This window comes from Triturus cristatus, chromosome 1_1 (genome assembly GCF_964204655.1).
Source record: "Triturus cristatus chromosome 1_1, aTriCri1.1, whole genome shotgun sequence".
Taxonomy (NCBI): domain Eukaryota; kingdom Metazoa; phylum Chordata; class Amphibia; order Caudata; family Salamandridae; genus Triturus; species Triturus cristatus.
The window spans coordinates 341,673,964-341,692,533 of record NC_140579.1 but is presented as its reverse complement, the minus strand read 5'-3'; the positions used below and the strand labels follow the sequence as shown (position 1 = coordinate 341,692,533).

The 18,570-nt window shown below is 42.5% G+C and overlaps 1 long non-coding RNA gene across 1 annotated transcript in view; it reads left to right on the top strand.

Annotated features, from left to right (window-relative positions):
* The window catches only part of LOC146870195 (uncharacterized), a 212,943-nt gene extending 197,537 nt beyond the window's left edge, over window positions 1-15,406 (top strand). The window contains exon 4 of the long non-coding RNA XR_014959349.1: window positions 15,308-15,406. This is a non-coding gene — a long non-coding RNA (uncharacterized LOC146870195). The remainder of the gene's footprint in view (window positions 1-15,307) is intronic.
* The last annotated feature ends 3,164 nt before the right edge of the window (window positions 15,407-18,570 follow it).

Sequence of the window (18,570 nt, the reverse complement as noted above, 5' to 3'; positions counted from 1 at the left end):
AGAATTATAGGCAGAGATTTATTGCGTCTTGCTCTGGTGATTTCACAGTTGCATTAGATGGAAAGGGGGAGCGAATTTTTGGGGGAAGAAGCAGAGTCTTAGCACACACCCATGTGCTTGCCATGTATAGTCATGCACAGTATTTACAAGCGAGTGGGGTTTTCAGGTTTCAGTCTGTAATGCAAATACATTCAGCATCACTAAGGCTGGTTGCCCTTGCTGGAGTGTAGGCAGTCACCGAGAATACACATGGTGGTGGTCTGAAAAAACAGTTTGGACATGTGCATTTAAATAAATCAAAAAAAGTGGTTTCATAATGTGTCAGTCTGTAAAAGTGATTTTCACTTGCCCCGAAAAAAAAAAGAGCAGTAAGTGTGCTTTCAAATTGGCAAAGAAATTTCGTTTTGGGACTAATGTGAAAACATGACTCTGTGTGCAGAGAGGAATTATAGGCAGAGATTTATTGCGTCTTGCTCTGGTGATTTCACAGTTGCATTAGATGGAAAGGGGGAGCGAATTTTTGGGGGAAGAAGCAGAGTCTTAGCACACACCCATGTGCTTGCCATGTATAGTCATGCACAGTATTTACAAGCGAGTGGGGTTTTCAGGTTTCAGTCTGTAATGCAAATACATTCAGCATCACTAAGGCTGGTTGCCCTTGCTGTAGTGTAGCAGTCTGGACATGGGCTTTTTAAAAAATCTGAAAAGTGGTTTCATAATGTGACAGTTTGTAAAAGTGATTTTCACTTGCCCAAAAAAAAGAGCAGTTAGTGTGCATTCAAATTGGCATAGAAATTTCGTTTTGTGACTATTGTGAAAAGAAATGTAGTAATATATTTAAATACAATAAAGGAATTGTTACAGAGAATCGGTGAGATCTGTACAAATAAAACTTTAGAATTTTATTGGATTACCATTGGAAATTTAATCAAAAAAGAATTTTAAAATTACTATTTGGTCTAAAGGAAATGAAATCAGATGTATTTTGGAGTTATTTGAGATATAATATTGTGATTATACTTCTGAAACAAACATATCAGACGGTATTTTAAAGAAATAAGTATTGGTATTAGATGATATTTTTTTAGAATATTATGCATTTCTATAATGTTAAGTTTAAGTAAAAAAAGAATCAGGGCTTTTTTAATACAATCTTTGTGATTGTGATGAATGCAATTGCTTTCACAATTTATAGTGAAATGCAATATATTCTGAAAACAGCAAAAATAAGGCAAAAATATTTTATGGAAAAAAATGTAAATATGTGTACTGTATTATAAAATGTTTTAAAAATATTAATACTTTTTTCTTTTTTTCCAGATAGATATAGAAAATTTTCGAAAACTACAAACATTTTTAAAACTATTTTTAAAAAAAACAAATGAATAAATATTTTTTCAGTGAGTATGGTAAGTCAATAATAATAATTGTAGTCTCTCAAGGACCTTGTAATGTGTTTATTGATTTTTAGTGTTTTTTAAAAAAAAAAAAAAAAAGTACGCGCACCGTACGCGTACGGTAAAAAAAAAATAAAAAAAAGTTTTTAAAAACATATGTAAAAAAAAGATGAAAGATAAGGTTGGCTCTTAAAAGAACCGTTGTGTTCATGCAGGGACAGAGGAAAGGAAGCATGGGAAAATTATTCAAAGCGACAAATGTGTTGATCTATTTTGTTGTTCACTAGGGAAACACTGGTCTCCCTATAGCAAATTAGATCTTGACAAAATGTGCATCGAATATCAACCTTCCGAAATCGAGGGTTGATTTCCAGAGGGCCAGCAAAAGGAGATTCTCCCCCCACAGATGAAGGGCTCACCTGACCTGCAGAAGAAGGAGTCAGCCCTGCAGATGATGGTTCAGGCTGAGCTGCTGTGGATGTACTGGCTTGTCTTTCTGAAGAGTTACCTCCAAAAAGATGACCATGTGTCCTTCTGTGTACATCCTGGAGGTGTCTCTTCATGGTGTGATTCCCAAAGGAATACTTCCTGTTAGGATTACCTCTAGAAAGTACACGCTTACACAGCTTACAAGTCACTAAGGGTGCATTTACCTTTTGCTGGCCTTCAGGAAAAGTAAAATAATCCCATACATAAGAGGGCTTTTGTTTCCTCGATCTCTGCCTCAAGACAGTGCTGCTAGTGCTAGCCTCACTCTCAGAAGAGCTCTGCTGTTCTGCCATCGTATCCCAAAGACAAACCAGCTCCTTCTCCCAAGGGATCACAAGCAGAAATGAGGGGAATGGGTGTGGTGTAGGAGAGTTCTAGAACTGAAAGTAGTTTCAACCAATCAAAAGTTGTGTTTCATGATCACATGACCTACCGTACGCTTACGGTACGCTTACGGTACGCTTACGGCAAAAGTGCGCATGCGCGTAAAAAAGACACGCGCTTGCGCGCATGCGCATAACAGTGACTCCCGGCACTTTCGCGTAACGTGCGCGTGTAGCGTACACGCGTACGCGTCCCACGCGGAGTACGCGCGGCTACGCAAATTGCGTAACTATACGCAAGCAGCGTAGGAAAATTACGGACGTTGCGTAAACCGTACGCTTACCGTGAGCTTACGGTACGCGTACTAAAAAAATTAAAAAAAAATTAGAAAAAAAGTACTACAAATAAATTTTACGTTTATTTTAAAAAATATATAAAAAAAAACATATTTAAGAATTTTAAAAATTTAATCATAGTCTTTATAAAAGGTAAGAAAATTAAAATAAAAATATGTTAGAAAAAATAGAAGAAAAAAAAAATTAGCATTTAAAAAACCTTGCAAATTCACTGAAAAAACCATGGGTTTCACACACGTTATAGTTAGGAATTAGCATTTAAAAAACCTTGCAAATTCACTGAAAAAACCATGGGTTTCACACACGTTATAGTTAGGAATTAGCATTTAAAAAACCTTAGAAATTCAGTGAAAAAACCATAGGTTTCACACACGTTATAGTTAGGAATTAGCATATAAAAAACCTTAGAAATTCAGTGAAAAAACCATAGGTTTCACACATGTTATAGTTAGCTGGACATTTTACTCGTAAAAAACCAATGAAATTCCCCCGTTATAGTTAGTTCAGCTAACTATAACTCGCGCGCCCGCAATGAACTGCTGATGACGTCACATATTACATCACTCATGACATGGTCAGTGACATCACTCATGACATCACTGATGACATCTCAAATGACATCACTGATGACCTCACTGATGACATCATCCTTGTGATAGAGTGGCAGACCTCCTCTTCCCCTAATAAAACCTTTGATACACACATTCAAAAATAGAGACTAAAATTTACAAAACAATGGACATACCAATAACAGTTACAACAACCTCTTCAGTAATTCTAAGATCCACATACACATCCACTCATTCACCAACAGTCCAATACAGTCACTCATACATGTACTCACTTTTCATATGTACTCATACACCTATACATCCTGTAACACAATGCCACTCATCCATAGAGCTACTCACACACATAGTCACTCATGCTAATAAAGAATCAAACATACATTTACTTGCATATACAGTTATACACACACCACCACACTTACTTCTACGGAAACTTACACATACTTAGTCTTTTAAACAATCACTTATGGAAATACATACTTATTCATACAGGAACTCTTTCAATCTCTCACTCTCACATATACTCACATATATAAACCAATAGTCACATATACTAGTTTTAAACATATGTAGTTACTCATAAAGACACTATTGAGACAGTCATTCACTCACTAACACACCCATACATACACTCATCCACCCATGCAGTCCTGCACACATGCTCTGTTCAACACATACAAACAGTGAGTCACTCATTCATGCACCTATGCACTACGTCATACCCCCCACCGAACCATGCAGCCACTCAGACTGATACTCAAAAAACCAACTAATAACCTATATAGACACCCATGTAGCTACTCACCAACCCATGCAGCCACTTATACACAAAGTGAAAAAATGATACAGATATTTATATATTTAAACATTACTCACTAAGCCATGTATTCACTATGATACACTTAATCAGTCAGTTACATAATCAATTTTTCAAAAAGAAATCATCCATTTAGACAGTAATATACCCATTTATTCTTCCATCAACCTTGAGATATACATATATAAAACATATTTAATTTTCAGAAAAACACACATTCACTGGATGATGTCATCAGTGAGGTCATCAGTGATGTCATTTGAGATGTCATCAGTGATGTCATGAGTGATGTCACTGACCATGTCATGAGTGATGTAATATGTTTCGTCATCAGCAGTTCATTGCGGGCGCGCGAGTTATAGTTAGCTGAACTAACTATAACGGGGGAATTTCATTGGTTTTTTACGAGTAAAATGTCCAGCTAACTATAACATGTGTGAAACCTATGGTTTTTTCACTGAATATATATATATATATATAAATATATATATATATATATATATATCCAAAACATCACAGGTTGCCCTCTATGGGACGTACTCCCGGAAAGTTAACCTCTGCCTGTGGACTGCAGCACAATCAGGTTACGACTTCAAACAAATCTGTTATGGGCTTTACGCGTTTCAAACTTTCGTTCTTGATCACAAGCCCCACCAGAGAAAGACAGCCACTTCACAATGGAACACCTGCTGATTTTATTCATCAAGTCCCGCCCCAGTGGGCGTGTGTTATCGCCATAGTAAGCGTTTCGTTTCACCTTGTGCGTGCAAAGCATTCTGGTCTTTACAGTTTTCAATGTGTAATATTTCCCAAGTGGGTGTAGTCATCTCACCCCTTCTCATGTTTAAATAAAATCCATAAGTATGGTTGTTTTGAAGGTGCGAAAAACTGCATGTGCCGCTTTCAAAACAGTCTCTCAATCGAGCTTACCGCTCCCATAAGCGCCGCGTTGTCGAGGCGCTCAGGATCCGCTGAAAGCGGCGGTTCGTCACGCGACCAGGCATGGCCGCTCAAATCCAAAACATCACAGGTTGCCCTCTATGGGACGGACTCCCGGAAAGTTAACCTCTGCCTGAGGACTGCAACACAATCAGGTTACGACTTCAAACAAATCTGTTATGGGCTTTACGCGTTTCAAACTTTCGTTCTTGATCACAAGCCCCACTAGAGAAAGACAGCCACTTCACAATGGAACACCTGCTGATTTTATTCATCAAGTCCCGCCCCAGTGGGCGTGTGTTATCGCCATAGTAAGCGTTTCGTTTCACCTTGTGCGTGCAAAGCATTCTGGTCTTTACAGTTTCCAATGTGTAATATTTCCCAAGTGGGTGTAGTCATCTCACCCCTTCTCATGTTTAAATAAAATCCATAAGTATGGTTGTTTTGAAGGTGCGAAAAACTGCATGTGCTGCTTTCAAAACAGTCTCTCAATCGAGCTTACCGCTCCCTAAGCGCCGCATTGTCGAGGCGCTCAGGATCCGCTGAAAGCGGCGGTTCGTCCCGCGACCAGGCACGGCCGCTCAAATCCAAAACATCACAGGTTGCCCTCTATGGGACGGACTCCCGGAAAGTTAACCTCTGCCTGAGGACTGCAGCACAATCAGGTTACGACTTCAAACAAATCTGTTATGGGCTATACGCGTTTCAAACTTTCGTTCTTGATCACAAGCCCCACCAGAGAAAGACAGCCACTTCACAATGGAACACCTGCTGATTTTATTCATCAAGTCCCGCCCCAGTGGGCGTGTGTTATCGCCATAGTAAGCGTTTCGTTTTACCTTGTGCGTGCAAAGCATTCTGGTCTTTACAGTTTCCAATGTGTAATATTTCCCAAGTGGGTGTAGTCATCTCACCCCTTCTCATGTTTAAATAAAATCCATAGGTATGGTTGTTTTGAGGTGCGAAAAACTGCATGTGCTGCTTTCAAAACAGTCTCTCAATAGAGCTTACCGCTCCCATAAGCGCCGCGTTGTGGAGGCGCTCAGGATCCGCTGAAAGCGGCGGTTCGTCACGCGACCAGGCATGGCCGCTCAAATCCAAAACATCACAGGTTGCCCTCTATGGGACGGACTCTCGGAAAGTTAACCTCTGCCTGAGGACTGCAACACAATCAGGTTACGACTTCAAACAAATCTGTTATGGGCTTTACGCGTTTCAAACTTTCGTTCTTGATCACAAGCCCCACTAGAGAAAGACAGCCACTTCACAATGGAACACCTGCTGATTTTATTCATCAAGTCCCGCCCCAGTGGGCGTGTGTTATCGCCATAGTAAGCGTTTCGTTTCACCTTGTGCGTGCAAAGAATTCTGGTCTTTACAGTTTCCAATGTGTAATATTTACCAAGTGGGTGTAGTCATCTCACCCCTTCTCATGTTTAAATAAAATCCATAGGTATGGTTGTTTTGAGGTGCGAAAAACTGCATGTGCTGCTTTCAAAACAGTCTCTCAATCGAGCTTACCGCTCCCATAAGCGCCGCGTTGTCGAGGCGCTCAGGATCCGCTGAAAGTTTGAAACGCGTAAAGCCCATAACAGATTTGTTTGAAGTCGTAACCTGATTGTGCTGCAGTCCTCAGGCAGAGGTTAACTTTCCGGGAGTCCGTTCCATAGAGGGCAACCTGTGATGTTTTGGATATATATATGTCATCAGTGATGTCATGAGTGATGTCACTGACCATGTCATGAGTGATGTAATATGTGACGTCATCAGCAGTGCATTGCGGGCGCGCGAGTTATAGTTAGCTGAACTAACTATAACAGGGGAATTTCAATGGTTTTGTACGAGTGAAAAGTCCAGCTAACTATAACGCCCCTGAAACCTATGTTTTTTTCAGTGAATATATATACACACACACACACACACACACACACACATATATATTACCTACTGGCAGTCGCCAGTAGGTAGTTATAGTTAGGACCTATTTTCCATAGGAAATCTGCAACATTCTATTTGGAATAACGCTGGTGCCGATTGACGAATCTTCACAAAATTTTCCAAACTTTTGGCCAGCTCTGGTCCACTCCTATGCTGAAAATTTCACGGTGATTCGTCAAGCAGGGGCCGAGAAAAAAGGGGGGTACCAAAACGTGTTTTACCCATGCATTTTCCCATAGGACCTGTTGACGCAGCTACAGCCCGAACTGCTGAACGGAATTACACTAAATTTGGCAAAGAGGTAGTCCTCAGTTCAGACTCGTGCCTTTTGCTTAAATGCTGTAAATCCATTCAGTAGTTTCTGAGAAAATTAGAGTTAAAAAGATAGATATATCTGGACGAAGCATAACCACACATCTCATTGTGAGATCTGATTGGCTGTCAGTACTTCATCCAAGAAGTGTTGGCAGCCATCTTGGGACCAATATACATGATAGCACGTCATTAAAAGGCATTGCAGTTAATAGAAGGTTTTAAGACTTTAGTTACATTATAAATCATTTGCTGATGGTACCATACTCATTTTAGGAATTGTGGTGTGTTCTAAGGTGATTTTACCATGTGAAAAAGCCTTCTGCTGTGATATCATGAATCATGTTTGAGAGAAAACTATTTTCTCATGCTTTTCCCTCAGAGGTTTGGAAGGTGATCTATAAGCTAAACTGAGAGCATATTTTCTGAAAATTCACATTATCTTTCTCAGTCATGTGAGAATGAAGTCTGACATTCTCAGTAAAACATGTACATCCACCAAGGGCAGAGACTGTCAGTTTATTCCTTTGTGTTCTACGGCAGCTTCCCAGAGTGTTCTAACGAACAACAAGAGCGCTAACAGTCTTACTTATGACAAACGTATGGTACACCTGATGCCATCTTGATTGGAATAAAGTGGTAACACTTAAAACATTTAATTTACAAAGGAACAAAATGAGGGGGTTTATTTTGCCATATAAATTATGATTAGTGCAGCAGAAAGAAAAATTAGGGCACATTTTGACTTCGCAAATCCTCTTCTATTTCATAAAAAAATTCTGACATGCAGACTGAAACATGCACTTTGAATACCAGCAGTTGACTTCCCTGGTGAGCAGTAGCTTTACTACAGTGATCTAATGAGCAACTAGAGTGCTAACATTCTGAATTTATGGCAAATGTGTGACACATCTGAATGCCTTCTTGATGGAACCAAAGTAAAAAACTGAAAGTATTTCCTACTGAGGAGACTGCAGTAAATGAGGAAATTAGGAAACTTCATAACAAATAAATCTCCCAAGAAGGCCACCAGAGACAAAAAAGAGCCCAAATGTAGCCCAAATATCACCCAGATGTAGCCCAAGTATAGCCCAATGACAGAATGTCCCAGAGTATTCTAACAAACAACTAGAGCGCTAACAGTCTTACTTATGACAAAAGTATGGCACACCTGAAGCCATCTTGATTGGAATAAACTGGTAACACTTAAAACATTTAATTTATAAAGGAACACATTGAGGGGGTTCATTTTGCCATAGAAATTATGATTAGTGCTGAAGAAAGAAAAACTTAGGGCACATTTTGAGTGACTTCTCAAATCCTCTTCTATTTCATTAAAAAATTCTGATATGCAGACTGAAACATGCACTTTTAATACCAGCAGCAGACTTCCGTGGCGAGCAGTAGCTTTACTACAGTGATCTGATGAGCAACTAGAGTGCTAACATTAAGAATTTATGGCAAATGTGTGACATATCTGAATACCTTCTTGATGGAATCAAAGTAAAAAACTGAAAGCATTTCCTACTGAGGAGACTGCAGTAAATGAGGAAATTAGGAAACTTCATAACAAATAAATCTCCCAAGATGGCCACCAGAGACAAAAGAGCCAGAATGCAGCACAAAGATCACCCAGATGTAGCCCACATGTAGCCCAATGACAGAAGTGTGCAAAACACTTATTTTTTGTGTATTTGCAGTTTTATATAGTGCAGACTTGTCAGGTATTGGAGTGCTTTACATGAGCATTGGTTACATCACACAAGACCAAATTCATTTTGGTTGAAGACATGGGGAGATTAAGTGATTTGACCAGAATCACAGAATTTTGAGCTGAATTAGAAACTCCAACCTGGTTGCCCAGGTGCAAAGTCTGCATCTCTGGAAGTAACACCACATCCTCTGCCGTAGGTGCAACATTTAGTCAAGTAGTCAACTGGATAAAAAAACATAAAGATTACAAATAATTTACAAGTTCTTTCTCGCTATTTGAAAACTCAAAAAATATGTCCTCATTTTAGTTTTTTAGAGCACTAACCATAATTTTGATGCAAATAAGACCCTCTCATATATGTAATTTCTAAAGGAAATGCTCTAGGTATTACAGTTTTGATTACATCAAGATGACGTCAGGCGTTCCACACTTTTGTAATAAATATAGAATGTTAGCAATCTAGTTGTTCATTGGGATACTGTTGAGAGGCAGAGGCCAGGGGCACGGACTCTGAAAATTGAAGGCAGGTAGGAGAGTGCAGAGGCGCAATTTGACCACACTGGGCAGGCAGGAAGGAGAGTGGCAGCACAACAGACTATGGAGGGTAGTGGAAAGGGGGACATGGGCAACAAACCAACAATACAGGACTGGCAAGAGCGGCTGTGGCAATATAATAGACCACTGTGGGCAGAAGGAAGAGGCAGTGGTAGTACAACCATACATGCCAACAGACCCGTTTCAGCCAGGAAATGTCCAATGTTTTTAAGCTCAAATGGGCTTTATTTGATCTGTCTCCTGTCTACAATCTCCTCTTTTTCAATGTAACTCAAAGGGGAAAATTAATACCCCAGTTTTTTTCAAAATCTCCCTCATACCAAGTTCGAAATGTTCGCAAGTATGGTACATTGGATCATGGTAGGCAGGAGGAATTGGGGTAGGGACATGGACTCGGATAACAGAGGACAGGAGGGACATGGAGAGGTGCACCAAACTGACCCTACAGGGCAGGCATCAGGGTTTGCAGCAGCACAATACACCACACAGCGCATGCAGGACGGGAGTGCAGCACAACAATCCATAGAAAGCAATAGAGAGGGGACAGGACCATGCACATGGACAACAGAGAACAGAGGGGAAAGAGGCAATGGTAGCTAGCTGACCATAATGGACAGACAGGAGAGAAAGCTGCAGCATAACAGACCATAAAGGGCAGGAGGGACGGATCAGGGGCATTACAATGGAACAGACAAGACAGGAGGGAGGGAATAGAGGTCTGCACATGGAAACAGAGGGCTGGGGGCAAGGGGGCAGGGCAGGAGCAGCAAGATGACCATGGAGGTCAGGCAGGATGGGCACTAGAAACAAGGCACACCATGGACAGCAACAATGAGACTATGATGGCATACACACAGACCATGGAGGGAAGGTGGGAGGGGGGTCAGGGGCAGCTAGCTGACCACACAGGGAAGGTGGGAGGGGCCATGGCAGCACAGAAGACCATGCATGGCAAGCGGGAGGGTTAGTGGCAACACAATGGCTATGATTGGCAAGAAGGAGGGTGCAGGGGCATGCACAAAGGACCATGGAGGATAGAAGGGAGGGTCAGGACCTGGGCACAGACAAGAGAGTTCAGGGGAAGGGGCCTCACAACAGACCGCGCGGGGCATGCAGGAGGAGCAGTTGCAGCACAACAGACCAGGGAGGGCAGAAGGGTGTGGCAGTAAAATGGACCATGGAGGACAGGAGGAAGGGGATAGGGGCATGGCATGTGGACAGGCAGGGTGGAGGTGGCAGGGACAGGTTACAGTCATCTGACAATGCTAGGAAGGTGGGAGGGGAGTGGCAGATCAACAGAACAGTCAGAGTAGATAGAAGTGTCAGGTCCATGGAACATGGTGGGCAAAAAGGATGGATCAGGGGCTTGCACAAAGACATCGGAGGGCAGGGGGAAGGAGAATAGGGGCAGCAAGCTAAGCACAGAGGCTAAGCAGGAGGTCAATGATGGGCCATAGATTTGGGCAATGGAGGGCAGGAGGAGTGGACTGGTACATCATGCTAAATGGAGGGCGGTGACAGCACATTAGACCATGCATGGCAGGAGGGAGGAAGCTAGTCCATGGATTCAGACAACAGAGGATAGGGAGGAGGTGGATGGGGCAGCAAGCTAACTGTTCAGAGAAGGTGGGTATTAGGAACGTTATTGTTTTTAAAATGTGTGTCTGTGCGAACTACTTAAAATATGAACAAGTATGCAGCATAATCTCACTTTTATTCAGTAAGAAGAGAACGTTTGTGACTGTGACTCCAGGCTCACTTGGCAGAAACACCCCCTTACCCTCCACCCCCCATCGCAGAATGTAATGCCCATGAAAAAGGTAGGTGGACGCAGCGTTATATAGAACATAGTCCTGAGAGCACGATTGAAAATGAAAACTAGATATAGTATATGGTATAAACTATGCACCAAAAAGTGTGATATAAGATGAACCAGGGCGTGAAATATAATATGCAATACATTGTGCGCAATGACAGATTCATTGGAGAGCGCGAGATAGCAAAGGCACTAGCGCGTGCTATGCGATATGCGCCTTGGAGTGTAATATGTACAGGGCAGTGTTGTGTAACCTAACTAGTCTCTAAAGTTGTAATATAAAATATGTGCTGGGGAGTGTAACGTTGCATATGCACTGTGACAAAGATATGGATCCCAGATTGTAATATGTATGGCATAGAGCTGTGCGTTATAACATAGGCATCGAGGAAGGCACGTTAGATGGGGCAATATAACCCGTGCGAAGGCAAGTGTGGTATGACATTCACGGGGTGGTGTTACAGTGCACATGGGCTAGAGAGTGTCATAGCATACGCACTAGCTGGTGGAATACAACACAGAGGTGTGTGGCACTTGGCGGGCACTGGTGGGTGTAACACAGCATTGGGCTCAGCCAGGAGCACGCTGTGACTCTCAAGTGAGGTTCGTCTCCTTTCCAGAGAGTAAAATAAAAAGTATTACACATCCGGCGGTGGATGTGTTTTATTAACCGTGAGAGGGGTTTCTTGCATAGTTTGGTTGAGTTTTTGTCGAATCCCCTTTGAATGGCTTGGTGTGCGTGTGTATTAAATGTGCCCGTCAATAGCTACCCATGTTTGTATAAATAAACAACAAGGGTGTCTACTTTGAGAGTACCCACCGGCGGGGGCGCCAGGATTAGGCATGGTAGGGCGTCAGACACATCAGATCTTCACTAGCGGTGCAAATACATTTCACGTGGATTCATTGCATGCATAGTCGCCTTTTAATGAATATCACACAAATCGTCATGATGATAGGTACATATGGTTTGTTCAGCATGTCCTAGGTGTTTCTATAGATACATATTTTTTTAAAATATTAAAAAACAAAGGCCGGCCCCGGGGGATGGGGTCCCCGGGGCCATAAGTGGCCTGAGGAGGTGGGCAACGCAGCCCCCCTCCTAAAGAATTTTTTAAAAAAGGCCATGACCCGGGGGTTGGGGTCCCCGGGGCCGATTAAGGTCTTGGGAGGGCCAAATTAAGTTTTTTTCAACAAAAACAATTAGGGTGCAGGCCCTGGGGGATGGGGTCCCCAGGGCCAATAAATTAGAAAAAGAAGGGGGGGCCATACAACCCTCCTTCTTAAAAAAATAAAAGACCGGCATCGCGCCGGAGGCCACGCCCCCTCCTTGCAGCACTCTGCAAACGCGCCCCCTGGCCAGTTTTAAGTTGGGGAATTAATTCCCCTTCAATACTGAGGGTCCCTGAGGGCCAACTAGCCCAACAGGTATCTCCAGTATGCACCAGTGAGCTGCGTTGCAGACAGGTGTTCTGAGGCCACGTCCCTTTTTACACCTCTATGCAACGCAACACTGTGGCGCTTACTGGAGGTACCTAGTGGGCTAGTTTGACCCTAGGGACCCTTAGGATTCAAGGGGACTTAATCTCTCAACTTAGAACAGCCACAGGGCGCGTTTACACAGTGGTGAAGGGAGGGGACTGGGCCTGAGGTGACGTGTGCAAACACGCCCTGTGGCACGTTTTAAGTTGGGGAAATAATTCCCTTTCAATCCTGAGGGACCTTGGGGGCCAACTAGCCCACCAGGCGCTTCCAGTAAGCGCCACTGCTCTGCATTGCAGAGAGGTGGTGCAGGCCGGGCCCCTTTTTACACCTCTGCAATGGCGCTTACTGGACGTATCTAGTTGGCTATTTTGACCCTAGGGACCCTCAGTATTCAAGGGGGCTTAATCTCCCAACTTAAAAAACGGCCACAGGGCGTGTTTACACAGTGGGGAAGGGAGGGGACGGGTCCTGAGTTGACGTGTGCAAACACGCCCTATGGCGTGTTTTAAGTCGGGGAAATAATTCCCCTTCAATCCTGAGGGCCCCTGGGGGCTAACTAGCCCACCAGGTGCTTCCAGTAAGCGCCACTGAGCTGTGTTGCAGAGAGGTGGTCCAGGCCGTGCCACTTTTTACACCTCTCTGCAACGCAGTTCTGTGGCACTTACTGGAGGTACCTAGTGGGCTAGTTGGACCCTAGGGACCCTCAGGATTCAAATGAACTTAATCTCCCAACTAAAAAGGGCCACAGGGTGTGTTTACACAGTGGTGAAGGGAGGGGACGGGGCCTGAGTTAACGTGTGCAACCAAGCCCTGTGGCGCGTTTTAAGTTGGGGAAATGATTCCCCTTCTATCCTGAGGGACCCTGGGGCCAACTAGCCCACCAGGTGCTTCCAGTAAGCGCCACTGCACTGCGTTGCAGAGAGGTGGTCTAGGCCGTGCCCCTTTTTACATCTCTCTGCAAAGCAGCTCTGTGGCGCTTACTGGAGGTACCTAGCGGTCTAGTTGGACCCTAGAGACCCTCAGGATTCAAGGGGACTTAATCCCCCAACTTAAAATGGCCACAGGGCGTGTTTACACAGTGGGGAAGGGAGGGGATGGGGGCCTGAGGTGACGTGTGCAAACACTCCCTGTGGCGCGTTTTAAGAGGTAGTTTTAATCCCCTGCCCTATTATATACTAGGGGCTTACAGAGGAGGTCATGCTAATCACAGGGGGACCCCAATGCATAGTGTTCCCTAGTGTATGTAGCTGTTTTCACTGTATTCTGAGTATCTTTTAACATAGCACTGGCTCTAGGGCTGGTTAGTCAGACTCAGTTACCACCAGTACCCATCTGAAAAAATTGCAAAAATTGCACCAAAACCCAACCACTTATAAATTCACCCAGGCAATCTCCTTGCAGTACTCAAATCATGGACTGGTTAGTCAGACTCAGTTACCACCAGTATCCATCTGAAAATGTTCAGGGTACAGGATGATTTTGCAACAAGTCTTCTTTCTGCTCTTCTGTTTGTTCTTTCTGCACGTTATCCTTCTTCCTGCACTTTTCTTCGTCTTTGAGGACTTCTGTTGCTTCTTTCTGCATTTCTTTTTTTTCTTTCTGTGCGTTTTTTCTTCTTTCTTCACATGTCCTATCTCTGTAGGCATAGTTAGAAATTACCATTTAAAAAACCTTTGAAATTCACTGAAAAAACCATAGGTTTCAGGCACGTTATAGTTAGGAATTAGCATTTAAAAAACCTTAGAAATTCACTGAAAAAACCATAGGTTTCAGGGGCGTTATAGTTAGCTGGACTTTTCACTCGTACAAAACCTTTGAAATTCCCCCGTTATAGTTAGTTCAGCTAACAATAACTCGCGCGCCAGCAATGCACTGCTGATGACGTCACATCAGCAGTGCATTGCGGGCGCGCGAGTTATAGTTAGCTGAACTAACTATAACGGGGGAATTTCAATGGTTTTGTACGAGTGAAAAGTCCAGCTAACTATAACGCCCCTGAAACCTATGGTTTTTTCAGTGAATTTCTAAGGTTTTTTAAATGCTAATTCCTAACTATAATGTGCCTGAAACCTATGATTTTTTCAGTGAATATATATATATATATATTTATATATTGGACTTTATTTTTGTTGCAGGTTTAACAGCTCAATGGAGTAATACAAAGTTTGGGCACTACAATGACCAAAAGTCCGTGCGAGCGGCCGCGCCCAATGGGGCGGTGGACTTAATCAAATACCAGGTGCTTAAGATGTTTTCCTGCATACGGATGTTCATAGCCAATGATTAAGGGCAGGGGCCCAAAACGCGTCTGGTGTAATGACTGCTTGCGGATCCTACCAACTTTGACAAACAGCCTTGAATAAATTATAAAGCAAATACTTACCCATGTGGTGGGCTCCTCTGTTAAGGTAACTTTTTGCAGATGTATGTTTGACAGCCTTCCTAGCCATGGAGGAGTCCTGCTGTGGCAACGCAGACCTGAGTGATGCTGAACGGTAGTCACTACGAATAGGACGGGTGCGAGGTGCTTATCAAAATAATGGAGGACAGCAAAGCCACCCACTGAGGAAATAATTGCACTTTATTTTTGTTGTAGGTTTAACAGCTCACTGGAGTAATACAAAGTTTGGGCACTACAATGACCAAAAGGCCGTGCGAGTGGCTGGGCCCACTGGGGCAGTGGACTCAATCAAATACCAGGTGCTCACGATGTTTTCCTGCTTACGGATGTTCATAGCCAATGATTAAGGGCAGGGCCCCGAAACGCGTCTGGCGTAATGACTGCTTGCGGATCCTACCAACTTTGACAAACTGCCTTGAATAAATTGTAAAGCAAATTCCCGTGTGGTGGGCTCCTCTGTTAAGGTAACTTTTTGCGAATGTATGTAGATATATATGTATATATATATTCACTTAAAAAACCATAGGTTTCACACATGTTATAGTTAGGTGGATATTTCACTCGTAAAAAACCAATGAAATTCCCCCGTTATAGTTACTTCAGATAACTATAACTCGCACGCCCGCAATCCTGTGCTCATGACGTCACATATTACATCACTCATGACATGGTCAGTGGCATCACCCTTGACATCACTGATGACATCCTCCTTGTGATAGAGTGGCGGTCGCGCAAGTTATAGTTATCTGAAGTAACTATAACGGGGAAATTTCAGTGGTTTTTTACGAGTAAAATATCCACCCAACTATAACATGTGTGAAACCTATGGTTTTTTAAGTGAATTTGCAAGGTTTTTTAAATGCTAATTCCTAACTATAACGTGTGTGAAACCTATGTTTTTTTCAGTGAATTTGTACGGTTTTTTAAATGCTAAGTTATGTATGTATTATTATTTTTTTATATATATTTATTTTACAATAAACTACGTATTAAATTTTTTTTTTTTAAATGGTTTTTCACCGTGCGCGCATGGTGCGCGCACCCCCGCGATTTAAAAAAAAAAAAAGTTAAATCTTTTTTTCTGCCCTGACCTGAGGACTACCTCTCTGCCATATATATATATATATATATTATCTACTGGCGGTCGCCAGTAGATAGTTATAGTTAGGACCGAGTTCCCATAGGAAATCTGAAAATTCTATTTTGAATAACTTTGGCGCCGGTTGACGAATCCTCGAAAAATTATCAAAACTAATGGGGCGCTCCGCTCAGCTCCTACCCTGAAAGTCTCGGGGTGATTCGTCAAGTGGGGCTGAGAAAAAAGGGGGTCCCAAAACGCGTTTTCCCCATGCATTTTCCCTTAGGACCTTTAGTCGAAGGTACAGCCCGAACGGCTGAACAGAATTACTTGAAATTTGGCAGAGAGGTAGTCCTCAGGTCAGGGATGTGCCTTTTGCATATATGGTGTCAATCTGTTCAGTAGTTTCTGAGAAAATTGCAGTTAAAAGTACATAAATATCTATAGGCGCGCACCGTGCGCGCACGGTGCCGTGCGCGAGCGTAATTTTGATTGGTGGTTAGATGTCAGTCAACATTCGAATCGGTCGAAATCAGGAAGTGTCGGACGCCATTTTGTGTGTGGCAGTGAAAAACAAAGGTGGAGAACGTGAAAAGGGGGCAGGGTAGAGAGTTCCTGACACCCTAGCCTTTGTCAGGGGGTCCCTGAAGGACCCCAAAGGGTGAAAAAAACATTTAATTTTTTTTCAAAAAATCGCGGGGTGCGCACACAGTGCGCGCACAGCGGCAAAAAATTCATTTAAACAATCGAATTAAAAATCAATTTTAAGTGTTTAGATGTTGGTTGGCTCTAAAAAGAGCCGTTGTGTTCATTGAGTGTTTTTTGGTACCTATAAGTAAGTACTGATGCAGAGTCTTTAGTTCAAGAGGAAGACTCTGTTCCCTTCATCTGTGAAATGTACACCGTCTCCTCTATAAATGCCTTGACACTCCCTTCACTATTTCTTCTTATTTCCTGGGAAAAGGAGCTGAACAGGTATCAATTTTACTTGAAAATGGCAGAACAGCAGTCTACTTCAGGGAGTGAGGAGGAGATCTGGATGCACTCAGAAGCATTGGTTCATAGGAGTTTCTGTACCAGAATCTTCAAACAACACACCCACTCCCCTCACTATTTCTTCTTATTTCCTGGTACAAGGAGCTGAACAGCTATCAATTTTACTTGAAAATGGCAGAACAGCAGTCTACTTCAGGGAGTGAGGAGGAGACCTGGATGCACTCAGAAGGTGTCTTTCAGTAGAATGGCAATATGAAAAGAAAGATAGTTGCAAAATGGAGGCTTACATACTTTTTTTTTAATAAAATGAACTCATTGGCTGTTTCAGACCATTCAACACTAAAAGCTAGGCTGTATGTTTACATTTTTAAAAGCATGTTTTGTATTGGTTCAGAAAAATGTGTTCCCACAGAACATTACTTTGGATTTGCTGTTAGGTTTGAAAAGTCAAGCAATCTTGCTCTTTGGATTAGAAACATTGTGTGCTGAACTTCTGACCTCTCTGCTCATACCTGTGTTCCATGATCTGTTGCTATGCTAGCAGGCAGAAGTCATATTGGGGGTAGGAATCATTTGGAAAGGGTTGAAATTTGCAAGCAATAGAAATGTGTGTTTCCATTTAAAAGAAAGGTGGAGAACGTGAAAAGGGGGCAGGGTAGAGAGTTCCTGACCCTCTAGCCTTTGTCAGGGGGTCTCTGAAGGATCCCGAAGGGTGAAAAAAACATTTTATTTTTTTTCAAAAATTCGCGGGTGCACGCACGGCGGCAAAAAATTCGTAAAAAAATTTAATTAAAAATCAAGTGTAAGAGTTTAGATGTTGGTTGGCTCTAAAAAGAGCCGTTGTGTTCATTGAGTGTTTTTTGGTACCTACAAGTAAGTACCGATGCACAGTCTAAAGTTCAAGAGGAAGACTCTGTTCCCTTCATCTGTGAAATGTACACCGTCTCCTCTATAAATGCCTTGCATGTTGTAACGCAAGTTGTTGTGGTATATAGAACCCATACCATAGTCTCTGAGGAAAGCAGAAACAGACTTATTGACGTGCTTTCTTGCTTTCTCAATCTGCGGACAATATTGATTGGACCAGTTCCACTTTTGCCTTTGGCATATATTAGAATATACAAAGGTAGTTTGTGGAAAAAGTAACATCAATTGCACAAAGGTGTCCTTAACAAGCATTTCCAGACCTACCCCAGTTAAAGTGCCTAGGTCATTTCCACCACAGTGCACAATTATAAGGTTAGGCTGTGGGAGATGTAGAAAGGATTTCACCAAAGGCATTAATTGGTGCCACTTTAACCCTCTCTGACCAATCCATTTAATGTCTACATTTGGCAAAGCAAGGTCTTTCGCAATACCTCTTTTTTCGGCATACTTTTCACTC